Source organism: Petaurus breviceps, unplaced genomic scaffold (genome assembly GCF_028583685.1).
Source record: "Petaurus breviceps papuanus isolate PSGF00001 unplaced genomic scaffold, PetGlider_PUasm1.0 90752, whole genome shotgun sequence".
Taxonomy (NCBI): Eukaryota; Metazoa; Chordata; class Mammalia; order Diprotodontia; family Petauridae; genus Petaurus; species Petaurus breviceps.
Genome location: NW_027187336.1, coordinates 509,925 through 529,531, shown reverse-complemented (window position 1 = coordinate 529,531; position 19,607 = coordinate 509,925). Strand labels below are relative to the sequence as shown.

Genomic DNA, 19,607 nt, shown 5'->3' with positions numbered 1-19,607 from the left:
TCCTTCCTTCCTTCCTTCCTTCCTTCCTTCCTTCCTTCCTTCCTTCCCTCCCTCCCTCCCTCCCTCCCTCCCTCCTTCCTTCCTTCTTTCTCCAGGTCATGTTACAAATGTGGAAACTGAAGCCAACAGCATTAAATGACTTGCCCACAGTCACACAACTAGTAAGTGTCTGAGGCCAAATTTGAACTTGGGAAGATGAATCTCACTGACTCCAGGCCAGCCACTCCCTACCCATTGTGCCACTTACCTGTATCTTTCAAGCTCCTATTAAGTGACTAGCACTGTGACTGGACTGTGGAGTGTTGTTAGGCTCGATGAAACAGTGGATTCTCTTCAAACTTTAAAGTGCTATATAAATGCCAATTATTATTAGCCTCTAGTCTGGTGATGACTTCATTCTCTGAGCCTTCTACTGTGGACCTGCTGAGATCAAGAGGTGTTTTATTGAGGGTTTATACAGGGGTGCGCTGGCAAATGTTTAACTAGGGATGTGTGTTAGAATATATATGTGTGAATACTGACACTTTCTTTTAGACTGGGCAATCAATAAAACAATAAACGAAAACCAGGTTTGTCCAGATTGCTGATTTCTGAGGTGTAAATACCCTGAAAATTTAACAGTATGCCTCTTGAGAGTCCTTGGGGCTGACTCTTAGCATGCCTATGGGTATGTAAAATATAAACTCTCCCCTTTAGTCCTTTAAAGTCTTGCAGGAGAATAACTCTTTCCTTAAAGAGACTGTTTTATCTTTGCATCCCTCAGGCCTAGCACTGTGTGAGGGAGTTTGTACAGGCCTATGTAGTTTTATGCTTCACTTTATTGCATTGTGCTTTTCACACATTGAAGTTTTATGGTAACTTTTCATCAAGCAAGTCTGTTGGTGCCATTTTCCCAACAGCTCGTACTTATATCGTGTCTCTCTGTCACATTTTGGTAATTCTCACAATATTTCAAACTTTTTCATTATTATTATTTATTATGGTGATCAGTGATCAATGATTTTCTATGTAACTATTGTAATTGCTTTGGGGTGCCATGAACCGTTCCCATATAAGACAACTATAAATGTTGTATGTGTTCCCAGTGCTCCACTAACAATATTGAAATTAGGCCAATTAATAACTCTAAACCAATGTGGCAGACTTCATTGTTGTCTTATTTTTAGAAGTTGCTACAGCCACCCAACCTTCTGACAACCACCACCCTGATCAGTCAGCAGACAAGACCTCCTACCAGCAAAAAGATTACAACTTGATGAATGCTTAGATGGTGGTTAACATTTTATTTTTACAGTAGAGTATTTTTGATTAAGGAATGTATGTTTTAAAAATGTAATACTATTGAACACTTAATAGATTACAGTATAGTGTAAAAATAACTTTCATATGCACTGGGAAACCAAAAAATTCATGTGACTTGGTATATAAAAATAGTCTCTTTATTGCAGTGGTCAGGAACCAAATCTGCAGTATCTCCGAGGTATGCCTGTTGATGCTTAATAAATTCTTGTTTTGGTTGATAAATGCATAAAACCGTTAAAAGATAAGAATTAATATAAAAAGTATACATGCTGCATGAAAATGATTAAGTGCCAAGTGAGTGGAACAGGAAACAGGTACAGTGAGTTCAGAGGAGGAAGAGGTTGCTTGGGTTTAGAGATGGCAGGAAAGAATCCATGGATGTGGTGCTGCTTGGATTGGGTCTGGAAAGATGGGAAGAGGTATGATTTGGATAGAGAAGAGAGGAAGACATTTCAAATGGGGAAATTGCATGAGCAAAGACAAGAGGTAGGAATTACTATGTGTTAGGGTTTGGGGTTTTGTTGTTGTTTTTACAGATATAACAAATAGACCTATCAGTGCTTGCATTTCTATAATGCTTTCTATCTTACTCTGTCAGTCACTAGCTGTGTGCTCTTGAGAAAACTGCTTTTTTCCTTTATAGGCCTCAGTTTCCTCATCTATAAAATGAAGAGGTTGTATTAAATGGCTTCTAAGGGTCCTTTCTACACCTGTAATCTTATGAGCTAATTATTCAAATTGCTGTTATTCTTGTCATTGTGAATTAGTTGACAGGTCCTATGGAGGCTTTATTATGTGTCCATGTAATGTAATGCCAAGGAAAGGCAACTTCCCAAGGTTCAGAATACCAGCATAGGTCCTCTCCATTTTATTCAGTGACAAACCAAGAACAGAGAAGGTCAAAACATGACATCATTCAAAATACAGCATTTACTAAGTGTGATTAAATAATCTCCAAGGACTACCCCACCCCAGGACCTTCCAATCATTCAATTACAAAGTCTCTGTTCTAAATACTTCTCCACCCCTAGGCTATACCTTAATTTATTCCACCACAAAGTCCCTCTTCTCAAATGGAGATTAGTTTCCAAACATAAGGTCAAAAGTTCCCCACCCCTGGATCACAATTGAATCTACCCCAGAGTTACATCAAGTTTAAACACAGCACTTAATACCCAAATGGAGGTCTTCCTTTTCTTTCATCTTTTTCTTTCATCTTGACATGAGGCAAGTTCTCAGCAATCTTAGTTCCTGGGGAGACAAGGCTTAGCAAGGCCACAAGATACATTGCCAATCCCTTCATGAATTTATCCTCTGTCTGTAGAACAGTCCTAGAACCCCTGAACACATTAGCAAAGCCCTCTCCCAGGATTTCTGTAAACATACAACAAGAAAATCCTTCTTCAGGGCTTCTGAACCAACAGAAAGGCTCCCAGACCCCTGCAACAACAGCACTGTCCTTCACCAGTGGACAGTATTCACTGTCTGCAGGACAGTCTCCAGACCCCTGCAACAACAGCACTGTCCTTCACCAGTGGACAGTATTCACTCTCTGTCTGCAGGACAGTCTCAGGGCTTCTTAGTGAACAGCCAGGTTCCAGGACTTCTTCAACAAAAGGACTGTCTTTCACCAGTGGACAAATCTGGCAAAAGAACATCAAAACAGACAGACAAAGTACCAGCAAAACAGCCATGTCTCCTCAGTCCTTGGCAGCTCAGGGGGCAGGTCTCAAAAGTCCAGGGCAATTCAAAGCGGCCACCAGCAATTCTCTTAGTCTCTCTCTCTCTCCACGAGGTACTGCTTCCAAAAAGATCTTCCGCCTCTCACTTGTCTCTCCAAATCTACGTCACCAGCTCCTCCCAGTTCAGGACTTTCTTTTCACATCCCACAGTCCATCCCACAAAGTCCATCCCACAGGTGGGATTAACAAACTCTGGGTTTTAACACATTCAATTTGAAAACCAAGCCAATACAGGGGAATCTTTAATTGCCATTACTATCACAGTCCAACACTATGCTGGAGGTTAGGAGGATATGAGAGAAGGTATATGTGTGCCCCTTGCCAACCTTGGAAATTTTGCTGTACTCCCACCCATGTGTGTTTGAAAATTGTACACTCAGGAGTTCACTGTGAGGTGTGACTTGAAGGCACAGAATTAATACTATTAGAGATTGGAATTTGTAGAGATTGTTGATTTCAAGACTAGGGCTCTGTCATGACTTTCACTAATAAACAGTAAGTTTCTGTTAGTTCAGAATGGGTAAGGAATGAAATGGTCAGGTTAATCAGGTCAATTTGTTTATTTATGTCATATCCATCAAATATGGATTCCTGAATTTCAAAGAATGAACGTTTATTAAATGTCATCTTAGTCATGTTGGAACACTTCCCACTAAAATTGGAATCCATACAATGAGGCTGTTCCTTGATCACTCAGGATGTACTGTTGACCTTGGGCCCCCACCATAAAAATCTGTCACGACCAGACAAGATGGTGAAATAACCATTCTGGGTAACTGAACTTTGCTACTTGGCTGCGACTGGGGATAAATGGGTGCTTACTATAATAGTGCCTAGAAGCCAGGTGCTTACAAATTGCCTTCTTTGACCCAAGTGCATTATAGCTAGCTTCCCAGGTAGAAAAGCAGAAAGTCTCAGTGGAAGCTGGTGTTCTGGGTCTGTCTTCTCCTGACTGGGACTAGTAAGTAGATAGAGATGAACGAAGACACAGAAAACTCCAGGAATAATCACCGGACAATGAAGGCTGGGATGAGTGATATAGATTCCCTACTCTGGCAGTGGATTGCCGCTTTCAGCTGGTTCATCACACTTGACATTCTGTGCCAAAGATCAAACATAGGCTCTTGAAACATACAGCTTGTTGCTTGGGTAGAAAAGTTGGAGGGCGATGCATTGAGTGACTTATCAATTGTCTTTATGTCAGGCTCTAGTGATGGTCCCTCAGCCCAGAGTCTCCTGTGGCTGAGCCTGTAATTAGCAGGAATGAGATTTCCTCCCTGAACAGGAAATATCTGCCCAGAAACACACTGTCTAGCAGTGCACTTTCAAACCGTGCATCATTCACCAGCTGACACTCCTCCGCTGTGTGGTCTGGCATCCGGAGCCCGGGCTGATGAGATACTTGGACCCCAGCCCTGCCCCCCCTCTCCAATGAGTGGTTCAGTTCTTGCCTGGAGTCCCAGTCTGGACCTTCAGGCGCATCTACTGGAATTGTTTAGACTAGGCTTGAATAAACTTAGATTGGGCTCAAAAGAAATCAGGCTTTAGGCAGACCCGAATCCTGAAGGGAAATGGAAGGATCCCAGCCTGCTGAAAGATTAAAGGAGAATTAAGAGTTCTTCGGGATAGCACAGCTGAAGCAACTTTTGGTAAGTGTGCAGAAGGGTCAGGGGGCATGAAAAAACACTTCCATTTGAAATTAGAGGGCCTCACTTAAAATACCTTCTCTGCTTCTTGTTAACTTGTGTGACCTTGGCAAAATCACCTTATCTCCCTCTGGGCCTTATTTTTCTCATCTGCAAAATCAAACTCAATTATGTCTAAGGAGGTCTCTGCCTCTTAAATCTGACCTCTGATCGATCCCAAGACCCCCAAAACAGCATCGATTGATGGGTCTAGGCCCCTGTCAACTCATATTCTGGCCCTTGTTTATTCCTCAGTTTACCTCCTCTTACTGAATGGGCAATGTGTGTGTGTCCTAGGGGTGTTCTGAGGACAAATTTGAGCTCTCCCTTATAGGGGAGGTACTGTGATTAGAGTGGGGGAGTTGGGATCACCAAGACCTGGGTTCATTAGCAGTGTTACCCTGGCTAAGTCATGTAACCTCTCTATCTCAGTTTCCTCATCTGTAAAATGGGGAAATTGCCTGTAGCATCTACTTCCCAGAGTTGTTGTGATGCTAAAATGTGATGACATATACAAATGCATACTTAAAAGCACTCTACAAATGTTGCTTTTTATTTTTTTCTGTTTTTTTTTTTAATTAATTTGTTTACTTTTAGTTTACAGGATTCAATTCCACAATTCCTTGAGTTTCACATTTTGTCCCCCTCCTTCCTCTACCCCCATGGCGGCATATAGTCAAGTATAGGATCTGTAAATACTTTCACATTATACATTAGTCAGGTTATAAAGATGGGTTGTATCAGATGGAATGAAAAATGGTAAAGAGGACATAAAACCATGTTGCTTTTTATTGTTGCTATACCTTGGTACTAAGTCAATTTTGACCCTTCTATTTGGAATTGAGACATGTAGTATACTCGGTTTTGGCCAAATAAAAAGGTAGACATCATTTATAACCTCTGAATCCCCTCTACATATGAGGGGAGTCTGATAGACAGTGGATTTTTAATAACAGAGCTTAACGAAATGATAACCTACAGGTTGTTGGGTCCAGGATTTAGTATTATTACTAAAGGTTTTTTTTTTTTATTTCTGATGCTGTGTTGTATCATGCAGCCCAATTCTGAATTTAAAAATTTGTATTAACTTTTTTCATTTCAGTTCTTTGTACCAGCATCTAAGTTTGTAAGCCATAACGCCCTTGCAAGTAATAAAACTGTATCTCTTTAGAAATAATTTGGAATTAAGATTTTCTTCTACCATCCCACTCTTTCTTCTGTTATTTCTTTTTTTAAATAATATTTTATTTTTTCCCTCAATTATATGTTAAAACTATTTTTTCAAAGTTGGTATGCTTGGCTACATAAAGCCTACGAACTGTGCATTCACACAGTGTCATTCTCCTGCCGAATGGTGGTATAACCATTTCCTTTTCCCTGTCTGACCAAATTTAGGATTTTCACATATTTCACATAGACATTATCTCTGCCATTTGCGTTTTCTTCTTTTGTAGAAACCTTTCAGACTTTGGAGAAAGGGGGGAGATAATGACTTAATTTTCATGGTTTCTGCATAACAATTCCAGGCAGAATTACAACAGCCAAGGCCCTGGAAAATGCTTATGAGAACCCCTTAGGAAAGTAGAAATGCCTGTGGAGAAAATAGAAGTGCTGCAGTTAATGTGTTTGTGAAAAGAACACAGCTTTTAAAACCTGATTTGAGACCAGCTTCTTGCTTTCTCTCTTATTCCGTCTCAGGTCACCAGGATAATTGTGTGGGAGACAGGGAGGGCAGCAGTAGCCTGCAAGTGGGTAGGAAGAGGAAAGGAGAGTATGACATGACTTGGGCCCCTCATTTTCTTGGAAGTCTATGCCCTCTGCTGGAGAGCGATTTAAAGGAAGAGTCTGGAGGGATATGGGAACAGAGAGAGGAAAGTGTTAGCCCTTTTTGGGTTGGTATAGCTTCCATGTCTGGTTTAGAGAGGAGAAAATGATCAGGGTCAGAGACTGCTCCTAGAGATGGTAATAAGGAGTAGGAGAAGTCTGAGTAGCTAGAATCCTTCTGCTTGGAATGGAAGAGACTGAGTGAGGGTGGGGAAATCGGGCTTCAGTTCTGACACATAGGATGATGACCAGCTGTTACTCATCACCCACCCAGACCTTCCCCTTTTCCTTTCCCCTTTCAACCCCTTGCCCTGGAATACAACTAAAATAACACAGCCTGGGGTGACGTGAAAGCAAGAAACCAGACAAGTCACCTCTTTACTTTTAGAGGTGTTGTGAAAACAGAGAATCTTAGTAGTTAGGAGACCTCAGAGGTTATCCAGCCTAGTTCCCATCAAAAGGGAAAGCATGAATTTACCTCTACAGTATTCACAATAAATAGTCATAGAGCCTTAACTTGAAGACCTCCATTGAGAGGAAATGGACTTTCTACTAAATCAGCCCATCCGCTTTTTGAACTGCTCTAATTGTTGGAAATTACAATGAGCCATTAACCTTTAACTTCCACTTGTCAGTCATTAACTATTAAGCACCTGCTGTGTCAGGCACTGAGCTAAGCCTGGGAATACAAAGAAAGGTGAAAGACAGTCCTTACCCTTGAGGAACTCACAATCAGAGGGGGGAGTTGGGGAGAGAACAAGCAAACAAATATGTACAAACAATCGATTTGCCTGATAAGTGGGAAATAATTAAAAGAGGGATGGAGCTAGAATTAAGAGGGATTAGGAAAGACTGCTTTCAAGAGGCTTTTAGGAAGGTTTTAGGAAGGGAGGCTAAGATGAGGAGGGAGAGCATGGAGGATTGACAGAAAAATCCCTGGAGCTCAGAGATGGATTGTCTTTGTGAAACAGCATGGAGGCCAGTGTCACTGGATCAGAGAGAACATGGGAGGGTAAAAGGTGTAAGAAGGATGGAAGAGGGTGGGATTTGGGGAAAGCTAGGCTATACAAGGCTTTGAATATCAAACAGGATTTTCTGTTTGATCCTAGAGGTGATAGGGAGCCCCTGGAACTTACTGAAAATGAGACTGACGTAATCAGACTGGCACTTTTAGGAAAATCAGTTTGGTGGCCCAGTGGAGGATGGACTAGAGTGGGAGAGACTTGTGACAGACCAACTAGCAGACAGTTGCAATAGCCCGGGCATGAAGTGATGAGAATCTACAACAGGGTGTCAGAAAGAAGCAGGATATTTGAGAGATATTGCAAAGGTGAAATCAACAGGCCTTGGCAACAGATTGGACGTAGTGTGTGACAAAGATTAAGGAGTAAAGGATAGCACTTAGATTTCTAGCCTGGGGACTGGGAGGATGGTGGTACTATAATAGGGAAGCTTGGAAGTGGGGGAGGTTTTAGGGGAATTCCATTTTAGACATGTTGAAGTTTGAGATGTCTACTGGACATCTAGTCTGAGATGTCTGAAAGGCAGTTATATGCAATACCCAGAGGTCAGCAAAGAGGTTAGGAGTAAATAAGTATCATCAAACATGATCATTAAATCTGTGGAAGCTGATGAGCTCACCAACTGAAGTAGTTAGTATAGAAGGAAAAGAGGGCCCAGGACAGAGCCCTATGGAATAACCATGGTTGGGGGCATGCCTTGGTTGAGGATCAGTCTTCTTTAGAAGAATGAGGAATGGTCAGATAGTTAGGAGGGGCAGGAGAAAATAGTGTCCCAAAAACCTAGAGAAAAGAGAATATCAAGGAGAAGGTAGGAGGAAAAAAATTAAATGCTTTGCAAAAGGCTTGATGATATTTATGTTTCCTTTGAATATGGTCTTGACTTAAAGTAACATTGACCAGGTATATTCAGTAAGCCCTAGATACCCCCCATCCAGACAGGATGCCCTTATCCTGTATCCCATTCGTGCTGTCAGTTATCTACAAACTAATCTCTGCCAGGAAATTCCAGGTGTTAGTTGATAAGGTTGCAGGTACCATGTTTTAGAAGGGATATTTACAAATTGAGCCATATCCTGAGGAAAATAACCAGGATAGAAACCTAAAGACTACTTTATTTAATAATCAATCAAAGGAACTGTCCTTTTTTAGCCTGTAGAGGAGAAAACTTGAGGGTTCTGAAGTGGGAGGCTTGGTAAAAAGACTTTAAATAAAAAGCTGGTTTATAATTGGTAGAGTACTAGATTTGCAAGAATTAAAAAGGATTGTAGATGGACAAATGCGTAAATGAATGAACAAAAAGAGAAAGAAAAATATTCAGCACAAAAACTCATCAATGCATAAAAAAGTCTGATATTATATGCAATGTTGCATAGCTATGGAACCCTCACCTCAGCAAAGGAGTAAGGGGAGATCTCTTTATATTTTTTCTTTGAGGCTAATCTTGTTATTTATAGTTTCACAATATTCATTTTCTAAAATAACTTTTCATTGCCATCTTTTTACATTTATCTAAGTTTCCTTCTATATACCCCTGTATAATTAAGAATATTTTTTTATTTTAAAGCAATCGGGGTTAAGTAACTTGCTCCAGGTTACATGGCCAGTTATTTCTGGGTGTGGTGCCAAGTATCTGAGCCCCGATTTGATCCAGGTCATCCCGACACTGGAGCCAGAGAATATTTTTAAAGAAAAAAAAAGAAGAGAAAAACAATCAGAAAAAACTATTGAATTGAAAAAAATCTGAAAATATATGTAATGTTCCAGACCAGTGGACCTCCCTTCTTTTCGTGAGGGTGAGGTAGCTTTCATATTTTTTCTTTGGTGTTTGCTTGTTTGTTGTCATTTTGGAACATTCATTTTGATTGTATTTGGTGGTGGTTCTTTCCATTGTTGTAGTTGCTGTGTATCTTGTTTTCCTGGTTCTATATAATTTACTCTGCATCAATTCATGTAGATCTTTCCATGTTTTCACTTTCTTGTAGCACACTAAAAGTCCATTATTACATTCATGTACTACAGTTTGTTTAGCCATTCCCCAGTTGATAGGCATTTACTTTGTTCACTTCTTTGCTACCACAAAAAGTACTGCTATAAATATTTTGGTGTATGTAAAATCTTTCTTTTTGTCATCGACTCCTTGGGGGCATATGCCCACAATGGAATCTTGGGTCAGAGGATAAGTACATATTAGGCATTTTATTTGCATAATTCAAAGTAGATTGAAAATTAATTTGTTAAGCATGTATCAAGCATTATGCTGAATACAGGAGATACAAATAGAAAAAAAGCAGGACAATTTTTGCTCTGCCAGGAGGCTCAATCACTGTGTCCCTGTGACATCTCAGATACTTCTCTTTGCTCAATACTACCTGCCAGTGGAGAAAGAAGTAAATAATAGAGGGGCAGCTAGGTGGCACAGTGAATAGAGTACTGGCTCTGGAGTCAGGAGGACCTGAGTCCAAATCTGGCCTCAGACTCTTAACTCTTACGAGCCATGTGACCTTGAGCAAGTCACTTAACCTCAATTGCCCTGCCTTCCCCCTCCAAAAAGCCAAAAAAAAAAAAGTAAATAATAGGACTTTTCATGCCTCTTGTCTAGTCTGATACCTTCCGAGTCAATACTAAAGCAGAGTCCTGGGTCCCTTAGATGAGTACATCTCCTAACTATCGTACATCAAGGCAATTCAAGCACCAAAGCCTGGTGTTACCCTACCATGTCGATGTGGATAGCGTTCTGAATTTTGCAGAACACTCACATGAGACAATGCATGTTTCACTAACCTCAGCACTATAAGAACATCTGCTATTATTACATCATCACACTATTCATTTGATCAAGCAGAAGGGAATCTGATCTGTCATGCTTGTCACCGTGTAGATAGGACATTTTTATTAGAAGTTTGGGTCTGGACCTGTGATTTCATCAGGACTGGGAACCATAGTGAAGAAACTCCTTAACAATCTATGTCAGCATTAGGACTGTAAGCTACAGTCTTAGAAAGTTCTTTGGGGACACTGAGTGGTTCATTGCCTCTTGTGTGGTCCCATAGGTAGTATATATCAAAGAAAGAAGATGGCTCTCTGTCCACTATGCTATGTGGTCTTGAGGAGTGTATCAGGGGTTAATTAAGTCTTATTAGCATCAGTTTAGTAGGATTGGATGGGAGCCAAATCTTTGTATCCAGGATAGCCCAGTTCTTTGCTACTCATGGCATCATTAGATTTGGTTTAGAATTCTGACTGCCATTTTCTGCCTATGCCACTTTGGGCAAATCACTTGCTCTCCAAACCTCAGTTCCCTCATCTGGAAAATGAGATCAGTCTAGCTGACCTATAAGGCCCTTTCTAGTTCTGAATTGATGAATTTATGATCCATATGGCCTAGGTAATGCACCATTCTGTCTCCTAGGATGAGCTTTCCAAGTCCCCTTGTGACATAGAGCAAATACTTAGGGTTTTTAAAGTATCTGGTGCTATGCTGGGTGTTGTTGGGAATATAGGAGCAGTGTGAGGTGTTTTCCCTGCCTTTTGGGAATTTACTTTCTAGTAGGACAGACAACAGAGACAGACACAAATGAAACATTGAGGCAGTAGATGAAACCAAAATGAGTGCTACTAATTCTAAGTGCTGGTGTTGTGGGGGTTCAAAGGAGGGAAAGGACATTGTGGTCAAGGGTGATCTGGGAATGCCTACTGGGGTAGGTGGAACTTGAGTTGGCCCACTAAAAAAACAATCTAACAAACAAAAAAACCACTGGGAGCATGTGTCCCTGAGCTAATCATACTAAATCCAAGAATAGCAAGCACATGAGACAAACCAGCTCCCTAGGGCTCCGTGTCACATTTGATCTTCTGCAAAAGTCCTCAGAATAGGGAGTACTTTGTCTCTCCGGTCTCACCCCCTATAGTCTCTTGTCCTTCTGCCTGAGCCAGACAGCAAAGGGACTAAGCTGGTGGTGGGGTTCACTTGCCTTTGAAAATCCCAGTGTCACAGAAGAGGAATTGGGGACAGCATTAGGGAGCAACTGTAAGATTTCATAGTCCTAAAACTCCTAATCATTCCCTGTAAAACAAGAAAGTACCTAGTGGAGAGGAGGTTGGGGAAATTGTGGAGGGTGTGTGTGTGTGTGTGTCTGTCTGTGTGAACGTTTGGCAAGAAGATTAGTGGAGGAAACATGGGTGAAATAGTTAGCTCAGTATAGTAGGGAACCCTTGAGGTATTCACCAATCAGGACCATTGTTTCTGCCCTGGATAGCAAGAAAGTTGTCAAGATGTTGTGGAGGGAAATGACAGATGTCAAAGGCATTCAGGATTTATGGTAGGAAAGTAAATTCATGGGTTTTTTGAGCTGATTGGGACCTTGGAGATCACATAGTCTAACTCACTTTAATTTATAGATTTAGGAAACCCAAAGCTCAAAGAGATAGAGTAATTTAGCCAGGGTCACACAGCTAGTTAGTGCTAGATCTGGGACTCCAAACCCTTTTGCTTTTTCCATTACACAGGAAATGAAGAGTGTCTCAGCATTATGATACCTGAGTTTGACACCTGGTTGGCAGTGTCTCTTAAAGGCTACTATCAACACATCTTTCCCACTCTCCAGCCCCCAAACAGAAAAGCATTTTTGTTCATTGTCTGAGAGGGAAGTACACACTGCCTCCAGGTCATTATCTTAACAGCCCATTTTTAGAATTTTGCCTTTCCATTTGGTAGAGAACACAGTGTATTGATTTAGCTGTATCTATTTCAGCTTTTCACAGAATAAAAGTAGAAAAAAAAAGAAAAGAAAGAAAAAAAAAAGCCAGTTAGTCCCAGCTAACTGGTAATTAACTGGATAAGAGCAGTAGAGTTCAGGGAGCGACCCACCTGGTACTTAAGTACAGTCTTTCCTGCTCTTAGCAAAGATCTCTTTGAGCCTCTTGCTAAGACAGCAAATACAGATCATTTGCCCTGGAAATCAGCTTCAGATTTTTTTTTTTAAAGAGGCAATGTGGAATAATGGCAAGAGAACTACTTTTGAAGTCAGGAGACCTTTATTTGAGCCCTGATTCTGCTACTTTATAGCTTTGTAAGCACATTAGACATGCTGCCTTTATGAGCCCAAGTTCACTTACTGTCTTTGAGTTTCAGTTTTCACTTCTATAATATGGGAGGGTCAGAATAAGAAAACCTGGCCTTTGGCATGCAAACACTGAGTTAACCATAAAGTTCTGTGTAAATGTGAGCCGTTGTCTGTCATTAGGAGGTAGAGACAGGGCACAGTGAATCATTTTTCAAGGGTTTACTAGGTTTTCTCTAATACTGGGCTTGGTCCTTTGTTTCCTTTTTCTTCTTATCAATTTTTCCCCTATTAAACCGTAGGCCTTTTCAGTTCTCTGGAAAAGTCATTTTCTCAAACCCCTCAAGATCTGCATCCTTGGTAAAAACCATCCTGAGAAAATCCCCTCCAGCTTGACTGTCTTTCAGTGCTAAGAAGAAAGAGCTTGAAACAAGCTGCTAAACCAGAAGGTACCAAATTCATTTACATGAAACAAACCCAAACAATGTTTTTTAACAAAGCTTTAAATTTGTTGAAGTTTTTGCTTGAGCCACAACCAAAGTAATGAGTTTTTTAAAAATGACTGAACCAGAACAAGATATTTTCCAAATTTAACCAGTAAGGTTCTTTCCAGTTCTCAGGCTTAAGATTATGAACATGTAAAGGATACATATTGGAGAAGCCAGCTTTAGGGGGGAGAGAGACACAGTGAGAGAGAAACTGAGACTGAGAGGGAGAGGAGAGGAGAGAGAGAAGGAGGAGGGATGGAGGATGGGAGAGAGACAAGGGGGGAGAGAGAGAGAGAATGTGGGTGTGTGGGTCTGTGTTTGGTAGGAAGGAGAAGACTAGAGAAGAAACAGATCAACTGGTACCAGGGACCTGCAGATTCCTAAAGTACTTGGGGAATTGCTTTGTCATGATTTGGCAAACATGAATACTCCTGCTTCATACAGTGTAAAGTGATGGTAATCCCATGATAATGGGAAAGGATTAGAAATGGGGTGGTAAACTGGGGAGGAGAGAAATTGAACAATAGCTGGAAGTAATCTTAGATAATCTAACCCTCCCATTTTACAGATAAGGATACTGAGGTTCAGAAAGATCATCTGAGGTCAGTGGAGAACCAAGATTAGAGCTCAAAGTTTATCTTATGTGCCCTTTAGATAAGCTGCCTCCCCTCTTTGGGTCTCAGTTTCCTAATTTGTAAAAATAAGGGTGTTGAACCAGATCAGACATTCTTAACTTGGGGTCTGTGAACATATGCACAGTGTATCCCTGAGATTGATATGTCTGTTTCTATGAGTTACTCTGTGTCCATTACTCATAGAAAACAGACATATAAACGGGGTACTTCCACAACATATACATATACCCATATACACACACACACACACACACACACACACACATATACACGTACACACTATACACACTATCTTTCAATATAATTGGTTTCCTTTATTAATTCTGTGTATTTTATGCATTCAAAAATATCATTCTGAGAAGGGGTCCATAGGTTTTACCAAACTGCCAAGAGAGTCTATGACACAGAAAAGTCATCCAGGCAGCTAACACTTATTAAAGTGCCTACTGTGTACAGTGCTAAGCCCCTGGGATATAAAGAAAGGCAAAAAAAAAAAAATAGCCTCTGTCCTCAAGGTGAAAAACCTGTTCCCTAGAGAATCCCTAAGCTTCTTTCTAACTCAGAAATCCTATGGAACCACCTGTAGTTTCCTTGCTCCTAGTCAGTATGTTTCTGCAGGTCCCGTCTTCTATGAGAAGCCTTTCCTGATTCACCTTAATGCTAATGTCTTCCCTCTATTGGTTCTCTCCAGTTTATCCTGTATACATGTGTGTGTGTATTTGTGCATAGCTGTTTTTGTGTTGTTTCCTCTATTTGGCTGGCAGTTCCTTGGGAGCATGAACTATCTTTTTGCCTTTTTTTTTTGTATTTCCACCACAGCGGCTGGCACATACTAGGTTCTTACTAAATGCTTATTGACTGATTGGGTAGTTAACCTAAACTGCAATCCCTACTCAGTAGGGTTTTGTGTTTCTTTTTATTAACACATTTCTCTTTCCTGTACTTTCAGCCCCTTCTTCTTCAGTGACATCTGTGGTTGGAGGAGAGGCCCAAACCCTTTTGCTGGCTCTCTCTTTTCCGCCATTGAACCTTCTATGTGAAAAGGGAGTGCTGAATTACCACAGTATGATGGGAAAGACAAAGGGCTGGGGTGAGGGGGAATAGAAGGGGGTTGAATAATCCAGTGTTAAGGAATGGATTTAGGAACTTGATAGATTTGACATACCATACCAAAACTGCCCCATTTACAAATTGGCAGACCAGAGGAAAAAACAAAAACAAAACCCCAGCTCCTGGCTTAAGATTGCAATTACAGAAAAACTTTTATTGAGGTGTTATTTATTTATTCGATTTAAGGCTTATACCCTTACTTTTCCCAAAGAAACTTGAGATTCTTAGGCCTGTATTGAGGTGAAAAACAATGAACAAAAAAAAGCACCATTATTTTAAAAAGCACCATTTATTTTATGGGTAAATTTTACTTTAATTTCTGTCAAAAGACACAAGCCTTCAAATATGTAACAACCAAAGAAAGATGACTTAAGCAAAATCTTAAGCAAGAACAATTAAAAAGAAACTCGCAATCAATCCCTCCATCACCAAAATGATTATACAAAACGTTTTTTAAATGGTTACAAATCATTACACCCTCTGCCTTTAGTTTAACACTTTAACAGAAAGGTAGCACTAACATTGGTATCATGAGGCTTGTTGCTTTTTTGTGGTCTCTCTACACAGTTGTAGTCACAGCTCCTTTGGGATCTGCTTTTTTCAGTCTTCATCTCTTCGTACAGGTCTTTCCATATTATTCCATACAATTCAATAATAATCCATTGAGTTCATGTGTCATAGAACATTTAGCCAGCCTTTCATTGTTGGGCACACGCAGAGTTGGTTTCCAATTTTCTGCTTTGGCAAATAGTGCTGCCATGAGGATTTTTGTACAGATGGGCATTTTCTTCCTTTTATTTACCTTCTTAGGGCACAAACTTACAAGTGGGATTACTGAATCCAAGGGTCTGAACATTTTTGTAACTTTTATTATGTAATTCCATATTGTTCTCCAAAGTGGTTGAACTCAGGTCCGCCAGCTATCACTGCATTTTTGAAAAGGTGAATGATTTCACTATTGGTTTTGCTAACTCAGCAGAGGTGGGTCTTCCTTTCTTTCCTTCCCTTCCTTCCATGCCCATGTCAACCATATTATATGGAATTCTATCCCCCCACCCAGCCTCATTTAAGTAGGCACTTAATAAACGTGTCAATTGGTTTAATGATAAACACAAGAAATTGTATTTGTTTCTTTAGCCTTTAAAAAAAAATTCATCAGTTTCAACTCATTTAACATTTATTGAGAGGTTTACTATGTGCTTAGGGGTTATGGGTGCTACAACAATGAATCAGACAGGTCCCTGCTTTCATGGAGCTCCCAGTCTGGTGAAGAAGAGAAGGCATGTAGGTAGATACTGATAATGCAAGGTAGAATATGATAAGTACAATATTGAGACAAACAAATATTTTAAGAGATCAAATGAGAGATCACATCTGATTGGGGAGAATCAGGAGGGTTTCAAGGAGGGGGTGGCATTTGGGCTGATCCATGAATTACAGATGGGGTAGAGTTCAAATAAACTGGGTGTTAGGAGAATAGGGAGCAATCCATTTGGCTAGAGCTATCATCATCATTATTGTTCATTTCTCCAATTCATGGATGCTTGATTTATTTCTAGTTTTGGACTATATAAATGTGATTATAAATATTTTAGTATCTTATAGACCTTTCTCTGACTTTGACGTCCTTGAAATAAGTAGTGGTACTGCTAGGTCAAAGGAGATATGAAGGTAGGCTGGTCAGATCCCTGGGATGGAACAATCTGTCAGAGGGGTAAGAGCCCTGATGGGGTGGTTGAGTCAGGATGGGGAGCTGGCAGGAGCTTTTGATCTTTGGCAATGGCTCCCTGGGCTGAGACTTGGGGGCCGAGCAATTTATCTTCCAGACTCGGCTAGCATCAGAGACAAAAAGTTAAAGTTACGGCACAATTAAGATTACAGCAACACCTAGTGACAGATACAAAGGAAAAACAAACCGAATAAAAGTAAAGGTTACAGAGACAATTATAATCACCAGATAGAAATATAGAGAAACAGAAAACAGGGTACTCCCGACGGCGTCCTGTGGAGACCAGTAAGGGCATCTACGCCACGTCCAGCTCTGCCTCTTTACCATTACAGGAGCACTCAACAGAAACAGGTCACAGAACACTCACTGGACTGAATTGAAAGAATTTGGGAAGGACTCAGGTTTCTGGTTCTCTCAGGAAAACAGTACAAGCCAGGGGCCAAGGAATTTCACTTGGTGGCCACCGCCTCGGGCCTTCCAGGGAGCCTGGTCCAGCTGTCAATACAGAGCCAAAGGCTATTTCGGTGGAACCTCCAAAATGTAGTGGACATTCGAGAAACAGGACAGCAAAACCAATAATTTGATAGGAGTGTTTGTTGACCAGCTGGTGACTGCCTCCCCAGTAAGGAAGACAGCACTGAGTCTTCTGAAAGGTATACTTTTATAGAGCTAGGTATTGCTAATCAACAAAATGTGGTTCCAAGGGGCGGGGTACCATTTCTAGTAAAGTCTTGGGTACCTAACAAGAACAGACTTGTATCTGGGGTATGTTTCTAGCAACACATGTGGAACGTTCCTTCACTATTATTATGGCCTATCAGGTGGTTTCCAGGGACCCTGGTAGGGGTCCCCTTCTAGCAGGTTTAGGGGGCTTTGGTGTATAATTTCTGATGGGCATTTCAGTTCTAGGTCTTATATTAATTCCTTGTATGTCTTTTTTTTTTAATTTTAATTATTTTCTTAAGCAATCAGGGTTAAGTAACTTGCTCAAGGTTACACGACCAGTTATTATTTCTGGGTGTGGTGCTGAGTATCCGAGCCCGGATTTGATCCAGGTCATCCCTACACTGGAGCCGGTGCTCTTACTAGCTGAGCCACCTGGCCACTCCTAAGCAATTGGGGTTAAGTAACTTGCTCAAGGTTACACGGCCAGGTGTTTCTGGGTGGGTGCTAAGTGTCTGAGCCCGGGATTCGATCTCCAGGTCTTCTCAACACTGGAGCCGGTGCTCTTACTCGCTGTGCTACCTGGCTGCCCCCCTTGTATGTCTTAAATAGCAGGCTTTGGTTGGAGATTAGATGTGAAGCTTTTCCCCCAAAACAACCTTCTATTTCCCCCAATCTTCTTATCCTAATTACATTGGTTTTGTTTGTACAAAAAGTTTTTAGTTTTATATAATCAAAATGGTTTGTTTTTTCCTTTTCAAATATTAAGAACCTTCATTTTCTGAGATAGTAGACACCCTACTCTGCTCTCCCCCTCTCCAATATAACTGCCATTAAATTTCCATCATTACCTTCAGAAACCTGTGTTCTCTTACATTGCCTCCAAAGCAAACTTTCCATTTTGTGTTGGAGTCTTTGGGCTGTCATACGGTTATAGACTTAAAGGCAAAATGTATCTTTGAGGTCACTTATTCAAACCCCCTTATTTTACACATAAGAAAAAAGGGAAGTGACATGCCCACAGTCACATAGGTAGTCAAGTGGCAGTGTCAGGATTTGATTCCAGGCCCTTGGAGTCCAAATCCAGCTCTTTCCACTGCACCACACTGCACTCATTTCCACTACCGTTCAACTGCCTCAGCAGAGCTTCACCCCCTTCCATTCCAAGAAAGAGGAAACTATCTGGCTGCTGTTGACAAGGATTATTTTAAAATAAAAATCACATCAGGCAATGAAAACATTTGCAGTGAGCTCTGGTCTTCTCCCTTCCCCAAGGAGGGCCTGGTTTGTTTTTATATTCTTCCAGATTCTCGTGATATACTTACATAATGGTTTTCTTTATTCTGTATGGTTGGGAAATTACTTCTTTTTTTCTGCTATGACTTTCCTTCCATGCCTGCATTGGTACCTGATTCAAAGACCTGAACTCTGAAGGCAAAAATAAACCCCAAAATATTGGACTCCAGGTGCTACGAGAGATACAAAGGCATGTAAAACACAGCCCCCTTTCCCTTGTCATCAGAGCACTTGTAGACTGGAGATCACTTAACAAACAGAACAGTACGAGGGAGGAAGGGTAGTCGGCTAAATGCCAAATGGTGGGTACAGACAGTCAATGCTCCAGGTGTTCAGGGGAAGAAGATCACTTCCAGCTGGAGTGGCCAGAGTTTACAAAGTGCCTCCCTCACAATAATCCCAAGAGGTGGGTAGTACAAGTATAACCCCCCAACCCCAGGGATGTTTGGCAGACCCCTGAAAGACAGCTTTGTGATATTGTCCATTGAGTGTGGGGAGATAACTCCTGATCACAAGAGAGATTTCTAGGAGAAGGGGGAAAAGGCAGAGAGATCAAATTAGTAGGTGTGATAGTAATGGCATTTAAAGATTCCCCTGTATTGGCTTAGTTTTCAAATTGATTGTGTTAAAACCCAGAGCTTGTTAATCCCACCTGAGGGATGGGCTTGTTGATGTGAAAAGAAAGTCCTGAACTGGGAGGAGCTGGTGACATAGATTTGGAGAGACAAGTGAGAGGCAGAAGAACTTTTTGGAAGCAGCACCTCGTGGAGAGAGAGAGAGACTAAGAGAATTGCTGGTGGCCGCTTTGAATTGCCCTGGACTTTTGAGACCTGCCCCCTGAGCTGCCAAGGACTGAGGAGACATGGCTGTTTTGCTGGTACTTTGTCTGTCTGTGTTGATGTTATTTTGCCAGATTTGTCCACTGGTGAAAGACAGTCCTTTTGTTGAAGAAGTCCTGGAACCTGGCTGTTCACTAAGAAGCCCTGAGACTGTCCTGCAGACAGAGAGTGAATACTGTCCACTGGTGAAGGACAGTGCTGTTGTTGCAGGG

General features: G+C 41.1%; 1 protein-coding gene across 2 annotated transcripts in view; it reads left to right on the top strand.

The window, feature by feature from the left end:
* STEAP3 (STEAP3 metalloreductase) overlaps window positions 1-19,607 on the top strand; it is a 71,545-nt gene that overhangs the window by 17,307 nt on the left and 34,631 nt on the right. Inside the window, exon 2 of one of the 2 annotated variants that reach the window (XM_069067769.1) lies at window positions 12,938-13,084. The exons of the other annotated variant lie outside the window; for it this stretch is intronic. The gene's annotated coding sequence lies outside the window, so the exon portion shown is untranslated. The remainder of the gene's footprint in view (window positions 1-12,937; window positions 13,085-19,607) is intronic. 2 annotated transcript variants of the gene reach the window in all.